Here is an 11,311-nt window from a genome sequence, read left to right as displayed (position 1 = left end):
TTAGCAAATGTTCTTACACAACGTGACAATTACCATATGTTTAAAACCAATATTAGAAGAATTAAAATTGAGAGATTAAAATATGTTCGAAGACAAAGCTATAAAATCAATAGACTGTGATAAATTCGGTCACTTTCAAGAACAAAAAGGAGTTCTTTCAATTGTGTTCCGACCGATAAAAAATATATTCGAAATATTGAAACTTCGAACCAAGGAACCCGCTTCCAAATACCTTCGGACTTGTGAACAATTTTTCAAATATTTTCGAACTAATCAACCTTCGGACCTTGAACCCCATGTTGTCAAAAACCTTCGGCCTAACAAGCCTTAGAACTTGTGAACCTTTGAACCTTTTCCTTCGAAGTTATGAACTCTCGGATCAACGAACCTTCGGGCTATTGACCCTTATTTTCTTCGAACTTGCGAACCTCCGGCATGATGGAGCTTAGGGCTAAAATGTTCTGAAAATAGAGCTCTTTTAACTGCGAACCTTCGGAATATCGAGCAGTTGCACATATTTTCAAGGTTGCACCCTTTCTGGGCTAAAGAAAATAAATAATCATTATATTCACAAGACCACTTTTCTATTTCGTCATCGATACTAAACAAGGGAAAGGCAGCCTTGGGTACGAGGATAAAACTGAATTAAATGTACACTCACTAAAACATTGCCAGGTTTTCATAAAATCATTCACTCTGAATCCAGCCCGACTTGTTTTCAAGTGAGGTCAGTTGTTTCGAAATTTGTACATTAAAGACAGCGCAATAAAAAATATGACGGCCCATACGCAAGTCAAGATTTCTAACATACATAAACTGTAACAAAAATTTAGATTAAATATGATCAGTGAAATGTACCATATGGAGAGAGAGAGAGAGAGAGAGAGAGAGAGAGAGAGGTATCTTAAAGCAGAGCAGTTACAATAATGGTTTAAAACTAAATCATTCTGTTTTGTAAAGGCTGTTAGAAACAATATATGTTCCCCAATATAATACTTTGGGCTTTACTCAGCAGGCTACATAAAATAATAATGTATTATTATTATTATTAATATTATTATTTTGAGAAAAAAATGGTATTATTATTATTATTATTTTGAGAAAAAAATGGTGTCGATTAGCCCCCCCCCCCCCCCGTGAAACTTCGATGCACATTTATGTCGGCAAAACAAAATATGGCATTTCAGTGTAGTGGTGAAAAACTCACTTTTCGCCTTTAACATTATACACTGTTGCAAAACAGACAGGCTTTTCATGTGAAACGTATGACGTAATATTCATTTAAGCTGAAGGGCAGATAGACTCCAACCCACTTCATTTTCCCACTAAAATACAAATTACATTACCTACATTTTTTCCTGTCCAAGATGGCGGCCTATTGCTAATCACACATTTAACTCTAGAATGTTTTGACTCTATTTAACATATAACTTATCTTTTCGCTATAGTGGTACACCATGCTAATGACGCGTTTTAATAATGACATATTAATAAAAAAATATCTTAGAAAAAAATTAAATTCACCGGCTAATTATCGTTTATGTCTGTTATTCGATGCACTGGTACGTAGACTAGGGAGGGTGTGTTCGGGGACGAACTATAAAATTGGCGCCCCAGCCCCCTCCCCGTTTAATCACATTTTTGAATATTACCCTTGTTTACTTATTATAATGTAACGTTGTAAGCCTCATTTTGGCGCCCCTGTACCTTGGCGCCCGGGGACATATGTACCCCCCTGCCCCCCCCCCCCCCCAGCTACGCCTCTGCTTCAAGGTGGAGGTTGTTGTTGTTGTTGTTGTGGGCTTTAACGCCATTTTTCAGCACACGATAGGCTATGTATGGCGGCCAGTATTAATGGTGGAGGAAGAACCCGGGAAGAACCACCGACCCACGAGAAGCTACTGGCAAGCTTTCTCACATACCCACAATGGCCGAATCCTAGACTCGAACCCACGCAGACAGAGAAGAGATGGCAGTGATCCGTAACGGACAGCGCTTTAGACCACTCGGCCACTAGGGGCCCCTCAAGGTGGAGGTCACAGAACCGGTTGCACAATTACTGCAGCGTATATCCATAGCTGTTTGAGATATCGAGTCGGACAAGGAAATATGGTGTACAAGTTTTAATCCCTTCCTCGAGAGTGAGACGATATGTCAGCGTCAAAATATGAATAATGTACACTCCATGGTTTAGGTCTTTCTGAGTTATTTTGGATGTGTGGGGTCATACTTATCATGTTACAGCTTTTCCCCTTTTGCCAGCACCACCATCATCATCGTTGTCGTCATCACCAGAATTCATAATTTTCCTTTCTAAGTACAACCGATCAAAACAGACCTTGTGAGACGGCCAACCTCAAATTGTGAGGACGAGCCGCCTTAAAAGCATTCGTCAAGTTTTATTTACACCACTGTTATGTTGTTGTTGTTCTAGGGTTTAACGAGATTTTTCAGCACAAGATAAGCTATACATGGCGTCCAGTATAACTGGTGGCGGAAGAACCCTGGAAAACCCAGGGAAGAACCACCGACCCACGAGAAGCTACTGGCAGGCTTTTCCACCACCGTTATGTATATTTGATTTAATTATATCTGATCTAATATATATTTATTTCAATTTAACTGTTCGTCAGTTTTAATTTGTTTTCATTACATCATGTTGTAATGTAAATTTATTCACTAGATTTTTTTAAAAATTAGTTTGACATTGACTTAGTTTATAAACACCAGGTGTTGATCTAAGTCCTGACCTTGTTTCAAAATTTGTAGCAACCATCGTAAACAAGTTATATCTTTATTTTAAAAACGATTTGTTGTTGTCGAGGTCATGATGGGGCTTCATCGTTAGGATGTAAACAATTTTTTTTAAGAAATCGGAGTGATAATGTTTGTTTCTACAAGGAACTGTAGACTTTAACACTACATATTGCAGCATATGTCATAGTCTTCCATCTTGGATTCTTCATCGAGATTCGAACGTGAAATCAATATCACATTTTGTTATTAGGACTATTAAAAATTTATTCTTGGATTATTCTTGGAATATTTTGGGATTTGATTCTAAAAATCCTTAAGTTCATATTTTTTCATTTTTACAGCATTTTTCCAGGAAAATAAATTATTGTATTTTTTAAAGCTTGTTGTTTTAACTCTTTCTTGTGTTGCTGTTTATTCGAGCCTAAACACGTGACATAAAACCACTCCCTAGCCCCTAAATGTGTGTTTTAAACGAATTTTGTTATCTATATTTTCACTTCTCTTACTCGTTGAATTTCTCCGCTATTTTATAATTTATGAAGCAACAGGACATTTATATAATGGACAAATCTTAACGTATGTGAAAAATTGCCGTCGAGTCCTTCCTGTTCGGCAGAAAAGAAAAAGAAATGCGTTTTCCCCACAGGTATGAATGTCAAATTCTGTAAATGTGAAATAAATCTTTGGCAATCCCTTGACCATAAACTATTACTCTTTAAAAAACGCGCAAAAAATTAGGTCTGAAAATTGATAGAAGCATATATGCTTCATTTTTTGCAAGAATGAGGTCGGGTAAATTAAACTTCTGCCAGGAAGAATATACAGGCCTTGCATACAGTTTATTCTAATGGTTCTTTGTAAACCTACATTTGTCGCAATGTAGCGTTGGTGCTTCGTCCCTTACTGCCTCATTAGGTTTGGCGCTTCGCTGCTTTGTTAATGCGAAAAAATTTAGACAACAAAATAAGGCGATAAAGTTAAGAATTTATCCTGCTGTTTTGTCGCCCAAATTTTGGCGCTTTCTCGCTTTGGCACGTTGACTAAGCGTTTTGTCGCATTTGCACTTTGTCGCAACAACAATGCGACATCGTGAAGGCACAAATCAGTCAACATTGGTGTAACAAGATAATTGGGTTGGATTTCGGATTTATAACAGAAAACATTTGATGGTGATACAATGTTTATTGATGAATGACTTTAATGGAAAAAGAATTATGATGAATACTTGCGTGTATAAGATCCAAATATTGGACTAAATGACACATTCCGCACGAACCTAATAATGCAAGAAATGTGAATACAAGTGAACGACATTACACAGTACAAGGACAAAGGTTAATGATTCACAGTAATTTCACACGACGAAGAGAATGATGTGTTTTACTCAAACATTAAAATTGTACTATACTTGTATAGTAAAATGATGTATTCACTCAACTAGTGAAAAATGAGGTATTTTACTCAAATAGTAAAATGATGAAACAATGGGACAGATATGCAAAATATCTTTACAGTCCCAGAACACTGGATATAACAAACCCCAAAATTAGCCCACTGCTAAAAGATTACATGTATGGAGTCACGCAAAAGACTCCGTCACTAGCATACTTGGCTACCAGTCACACTGGTCAATCAAGCAATCAGCAGTACAGGCAGTCGCCAACCACCATTCAATTCCTTGGTCAATCAATCAATCAGCGCCCACCAATCGGTCGGCAAAGCCCAATCACCTGCTACTCAACCAGCAACACACTGTTCACTCAGCTCTACGGCTGCTATGGTCAGCTTTATAGCTGATATGGTCAACTTCTATGGTCAGCTCTACAAATGATACCTCGTCGACTCTGATCAGCTGAAATTAAATCTAGCACCGTGTACTAAGAATGGTACGGGCATATACGATAACACGTAATGACGTTATATATGGTAAGCTATACAAATTATATTATCGGCACAACATTACAAAGCAATACACATGTTCAGAAGTGAACTTACCTGTGTCCGATAAGAATCCTATGGTACTAAACGTTTCTTAATAAAATGCAGCTTAATTACTAACATAGATTTCCTGTTAAGTCACATACAAGAATAGAAAATATGTACATTATACTACGCAATCCGGAGTCACATAGAAAATATTCAAAAATAAACTTGGTAGTACAATAGTCATAACTTATTATATATATATATATATATATATATATATATATATATATATATATATATATATATATATATATATATATATATATATATATATATATATATATATATACATACATACATATATATATGTATATCTATCTATCTATATATGTATGTATGTATGTATGTATATATATATATATATATATATATATATATATATATATATATATATATATATATATATATATATATATATATATATATATATATATATATATATATATATATATATAAGCAGCAGGGGGGGCGAATCCGACATTTTGTCCAATCGTCATTTGGCTTAATTAATACTTCTGCACTCAGCGGATCCGGTGTAGTCAGCGCCTGGTAAAAAAAAAACGACGTCGGTCCATCCTACACGACGGTGACGTCATTTGGTTCTGCGAGCCGATCCCAGCGTCGTCAGCGTCCGGTAAACACAGCGACGACCGCGTCGATGTCATTTCCCCCCCCTGCTGCTAAGAAGTTATTTACAATGAAAATTAGTTACAATTTAACCGAATATTTGGTCAAGTCCGATACGATATCGTGTCCGAGGATCATGTAAATTTATCGTTACAAATCCATGTGGGGTCGACTGAGCATGATTAAAAAAGTTTCGAAAACCATTAAAGTCCATGTCACCGCCACACCAAGTTTGCCAGATATTTCGTAGCGTGTGTGTATCAACGCCGTTGAATACAGCAAGAATATTACAGTTGTCTCTGATTACTTTTGGAATCTGAGTGTATCGTTGAGTGACGTATATCACGTCGGTGTTTTTATGCCTGCCTCTGGAAAATATCCTAGCTGGGTTTTTTTGATTGTCTAACATAACATCATCATACACGACTAGATTGTTAACGTCGCCATCAATATCATCAATACCTGGTGCATCATTGATATCTGTAATAAACTCAATAACATTTTTTTCAGCGATTGCTGATGCATTCTCGTTAAAATCTTTCAACACCTCGTAGCATCGTTGATCATCTACACTAGGGGCGATTAAATACAACTTATCCCACTTCATCCATCTCATTATTAAATTGAGTAATAATTGCGTCTTGCCGGATCCAGATGGTCCGATGATAATCATCCGGATCGAGTTTGATAACGCTGCAACATGCTTAACTGGTTCTCTTGTTTTAGTCGCCGAAAAATCAATTATATTCATATCTCTATACATAAATTATGGATCTATATTGTGTGAAGTGTAGAGTGCGTACTGGCACAAATGATATGACAACCGTTACAACGAGAAATAACAGATCGGCGCTTACTGGTAAGTGTGTCCAATGCGGTACAAAGAAATTTAGATTTATTTCTGCTAGACCCGGGGATGCTTTAAAAAAAAGCGAGGAGGTGATATTGCAGCCAAGTTATCAAAACTCCCCGGAACACCGTGGGCAAAGTATCCAGGAGAAAAGCACCTCCCAGGATATAGCTACTGCGGCCCCGGAACACGATTAGATATCAGACTCGATGATCAAAATCAGCCCAAACCCGGTGAGTATCCAATAAACGCTATCGATAAGGCGTGTCATGCTCATGATGTTGCTTACTACAAAAGTAGCGATCTGCAACAGCGTCATATCGCGGATGTAAAATTAATTCACGCGTTAAATGCTATTCCTGATAAATCATTCGAAGAAAAATTGGCTTCATGGTTGGTAAAATCGGCTATGAAAGATAAATTAATGATTGGAAGCGGAGCTTCTCGCGCTGGTAATTGAAAACGCTAGCGTTTATAATAACAACATGGAATCCATCTATTATTCTCCGAGAGGATACTGGAAGGGGAAGGCCGCAATTGGTAAACTCGCAAGCGCTGCAAAGGTAACAAAGGCCACTGCGGCTAAATGGTTATCCAAACAGGCTATATGGCAAATCTATCTACCATCACCTAAACAAATCAACTTTTCGCGCTTTGATGTCAGCGTATCCAATGAAGTTCATCAAGCTGATATACTATTTCTGCCGCATGACAACGGTTACAAATACGCGCTAACCGTAGTTGATGTTGCGAGTCGATACAAACAAGCGGAGCCGTTAAAAACAAAGTCAGCAACTGAAGTAGCCGATGCGTTTGAGCGGATTTACCGAAGGGGTCCTCTGCGCTGTCCAAATCTATTACAAGTTGATCCTGGCAATGAATTTCGCGGCGCTGTTTTATCAACGCTGAAACATCATAGCGTCGCGATACGACGAGGTCATACTGCGCTACATCGTGATCAGGCAATTGTTGAACGATTCAATCGGACTCTTGCTGAACGGTTATTTGGGTATCAATACGCGAAGGAATTCATCCAAGAAAAACGATCTCGTGAATGGGTCAAAAGATTACCAGGCGTAATTGCAGCGTTAAATAACGAGATTACCCGAGCAATCAACATGAAGCCCAGCGACGCGATTAAAAAAAAGTATATACCCGGAAGATCAAAAATAGATAGCGTTTTCAAGCCGATTCTCGGCGATGTCACTGTTAGATATCTGTATGAACCAGGAGAGCTTGAAGGCGGTAAAAAAAGAGCTACTGATCCTATTTGGAGTGTTACCACACATAACATGTCAACGATAACACGATCAACTGGTAGACCACCGATCTATAGACTGGATTCAACTGCCCCACAGCGGGGGTTTACACGCGAGCAACTACAAGTGATACCTGACGATACTCAATTGCCCCCGCGTGGTCTTAACTAGCGCCGTTGCGTCTATTGCACTCAAGACAGGTCAACCTCACATTGTTTTTGACATGACCGAGACTGTTATCGATCCTATCCACGGTAAATTGGCGAGCGTCTTTATCCGAATAACGCCAGCGCATTACACAATTGCAACTCGCGCAGTGATTATTCTGTTGTTGTCGTAACGCAATTATTAATTCGGCATCAATATCAAAACGCCGCTGTTTTTTTTATCCTGTTGGCGGTAACCCGAGAGTTTTCTATCAATGACGCTAGCATCAATAATGTCATCGTTGTCACTGGCTTCGTCAATAACAATTCTTCGAAGCTGATTCATTCTCCGTACTCGGGACACTACAAGATAGACTAGATTTGACCATTCGATGCGATTATCAACCATCCAAACAATTGTATCCGTGATAGTTAGTCCCTGCGAGGAATGTATTGTCGTTGCGTATCCTAGCGTCCACGGGGATTTATCAGCACGTAGCGCGTCCTCGACGACGCTGATATCAACGAGCACGATATCATTCAGCACAAGAATTTGTTTTTTTGTCCCTGACGCTGTCGGGCCCGGGATTTCAACTTCAATGTTCTGCCGCCTTGTGTCCGCGGGTCTATAACATAACGGCACTGGGCGCGTTGGAAACTTTTCCTTATGCAACGTAAACAACTTCCGCTGAAGTGTGTCTCTGACTATCTTTCTACTCGCTACAATTAAATCGTTTGGTTTCCATTTTTCCCAGAATTCATTTAACGGCGTTTCCGGAATCACCTCGCGGATTATTTCACATTGAACTCTATCCGGCTGTAATCTGATTAATTTTTTAACCTCGCGCAGTTGTTCATCAAGTGCTCGGTAATCAGTATCGGTTTCTTCATAATAGTCCACAAAACCCTTTAACCAATCATGTGGACCCTCGCCGACAAATGGTGGTGGTTGGCCATGGTCGCCACACATGATTACCGCTGTATTCGCGCGCAGCAACCACTCAAGAAACATTTGTAAAGTATCTAACGAAACAGTACATATCTCATCCCAGATGATAACCTCAGGAATAAATTTTCCCCCATTCGATCAGGAGTCCACTCACCGCCGCTGTATCGAAAAAAGCTGTGATAAGTAACGGCGTCAATATTTCGTTGTTTTATCTCTCGCGCTAGTCTATGGGTCGGTGTAAGCACGATTATACTTGCCCGCGTTCGAAATAATTCAATTGCACGAGTCGTCTTTCCTGACCCGCCACAGCCGCTTAAATAAACTGTTTTGTGTCTACAAATTGGATCAGAACACGGTGGTGCATTAGACCATTCTGACAATTTATCACCGCGTAAGTAATTGTTTTCAACGGTGACATTTGCTGACGGGGAATAATCGCGTCGTATTTCATTTTTAATTCTCCATATACCCCAACTCTCGTCTGGACTAGTAAACTCGGCTATGTTTCCCTTGTACTTTACGTCTATATAAAATGAATCAACGGCTACTCTAACCGCGGTGTCGGGGAATCTATTTATCATCGAGAATAAATTGATAGCGGCGTAACCCAACATAGACGCCCTCAAATGCGGATATGCCGGGCTGTCTCCATCGGCGTAAGTAACAACTGTACCCAACTTTGTTCCATTGGACAAGAAAGCTGTTTTGCAGTTCACGTATCTATTTTTTGCCACTGCGTCCTTGATTACGAAATCATATTCTGCGTCATCTATAATCAGCCGTGAGCAATATCGTTTGTAGTCGCAGTTTTTTCCACCTTGTGTGAACTTACCGATTATTCTTCTACCGAGATCTTTTGCCTCGCAGTTTCGTTGGTTGAATATCTTTTTGCACCATTCGATGATATATTCCTCGTCGGCATCAATGTGTGCTCTGGACTCGTCAATTATGCTATCTAGACGCTCTGGTTCTGGTAACCAGACTTCAGTCTGCGCCCGGTATGATATAATCGCGTCACTGACAATCAACGATACAAGCATGCTACAATCAATCATATACCGTAGCAGCACTATTGGCAGCCACTTCTTTTCAGCCATGTGGCTACCGATCCAAATATAACAACAGCGATGAAGTCCTGCCGCGAATTCAAATGATACTATGCGAGCGAATCCGGTTAAATCAAAATCAGGCAGTGGTCCATTAATAGCAACACGAGTCATTTCATGTCTGGGGTGTCCAAATCGTTTGAAGTACACAGCGGCGGATCCATACCCGAGAAAACTCGCTGGATAACAGGCAATCATATCAACCGAGATCATAGCGTCGCGGTTGTATTCAGTGTTCCATAGTCCACCGTGATAGTATTCCAAACAACTGGATTGTACATCCGGTAGAAATTCCTTGCGCGTTGGTCTCCACGCATTTTTCCTTGCTGCAACATGAGCCGCAACCGATGGAATCGTAAAACAATTTGTTAGCAGTTGTTCATCATGCTCTTCAAATTCCATGGCGGTTTTTTTCATCTTGTTGTGAAACGCTTCAGTGCGATATAATTCACCGTTTGGTCTTACAAACTGATCAAAGGTATCCATGTCGTTTTCAGCGCTGCGAAGTAACCACACTGATACAGGGTCGTTTTTACACAAGCAGGCAATAGCATCAAATAGTTTCCTCTCCGCGAGAAAACTATCCTCTCCCAGGAATTCCCCGGGGATATACTTTACTGTTCTATCCCGTGGAAATATTGTGACCGCGGGCGTCCACGCGTGTTCGTTATGATCAATAATTTTGATTGGGGCTCCATTTGATTTATACTTTGATTCATATAATACTTCACCGGTTATTGTTGTAACGGTGATTGGAAATCTCAGCGACGTTTCTAATTTCGCTATTTCGCTGATGGTTGCTCCTCGCTTGCGCACTGTCTCCTCCCATTGGTTTATTTTGCTACGTCGTAAATCGGTCAGTTTATTTCCTCGACACGCATTTGTAAAATGCTCTATTACTCGTTCTGCTACACAATTTATCCCCGTTGACTGTTTCATCGGCGCTAGTTTTCCGATATCAGGTTTCTTATTTAACGGGTATATTCCATAGACAACTGCTGTTTCAGGATACGCTCGTTCATAGTATGGTCTGTCAATTCCGGTTAACAGCCCCGGCTTGGAGTCGCGGCTAACAATAACTGTTTTCTTGTCGCTGAGAACCGGTTCAAATTTATCACGTATGATCCAATTACCTGATTCCACCCGGACAATGAATTTTACTCTGAAGAAATACTTTTTACCGTCAAGTTGTGATATTATCGTTGCTGCGCGGTTGTCGTTCATGGTAGCATCAACAACACCATCAATTCGATATGTTGACCAACTATGAGATGCACCATCGCGCTTGAATTCATTGATACAATCGCGTATTTTATTCAACAGGGTTCTATCGTTTATTAACGCTTTTGGTGCGTCCTTGAGGGCTCTATCGAGATTGAACTTAATATTTTTCCAGGGCTTAATTGCTGCTAATCTCTCGAACTCCTCCATATAATTAAAACAAGTATTTAAATGAAAGAATATAGTATAATGAATCACTGGAAATGGTTGATGATTGGGTCGATAACCCCGTGCAATAAATCATGTAGATGTGAATTCTGCGGGTATCATTTACATTGCGTTCGTAATGGTTCTCTTGGCCCCCTCCCGTGCTTGGTTTGCCACGTTGGTGTAAGAGGAAAATCGCAGTT

This window comes from Sinohyriopsis cumingii, chromosome 7 (genome assembly GCF_028554795.1).
Source record: "Sinohyriopsis cumingii isolate HCF-2022 chromosome 7, ASM2855479v2, whole genome shotgun sequence".
NCBI lineage: Eukaryota > Metazoa > Mollusca > Bivalvia > Unionida > Unionidae > Sinohyriopsis > Sinohyriopsis cumingii.
Note: the sequence above shows the minus strand (reverse complement) of the source record.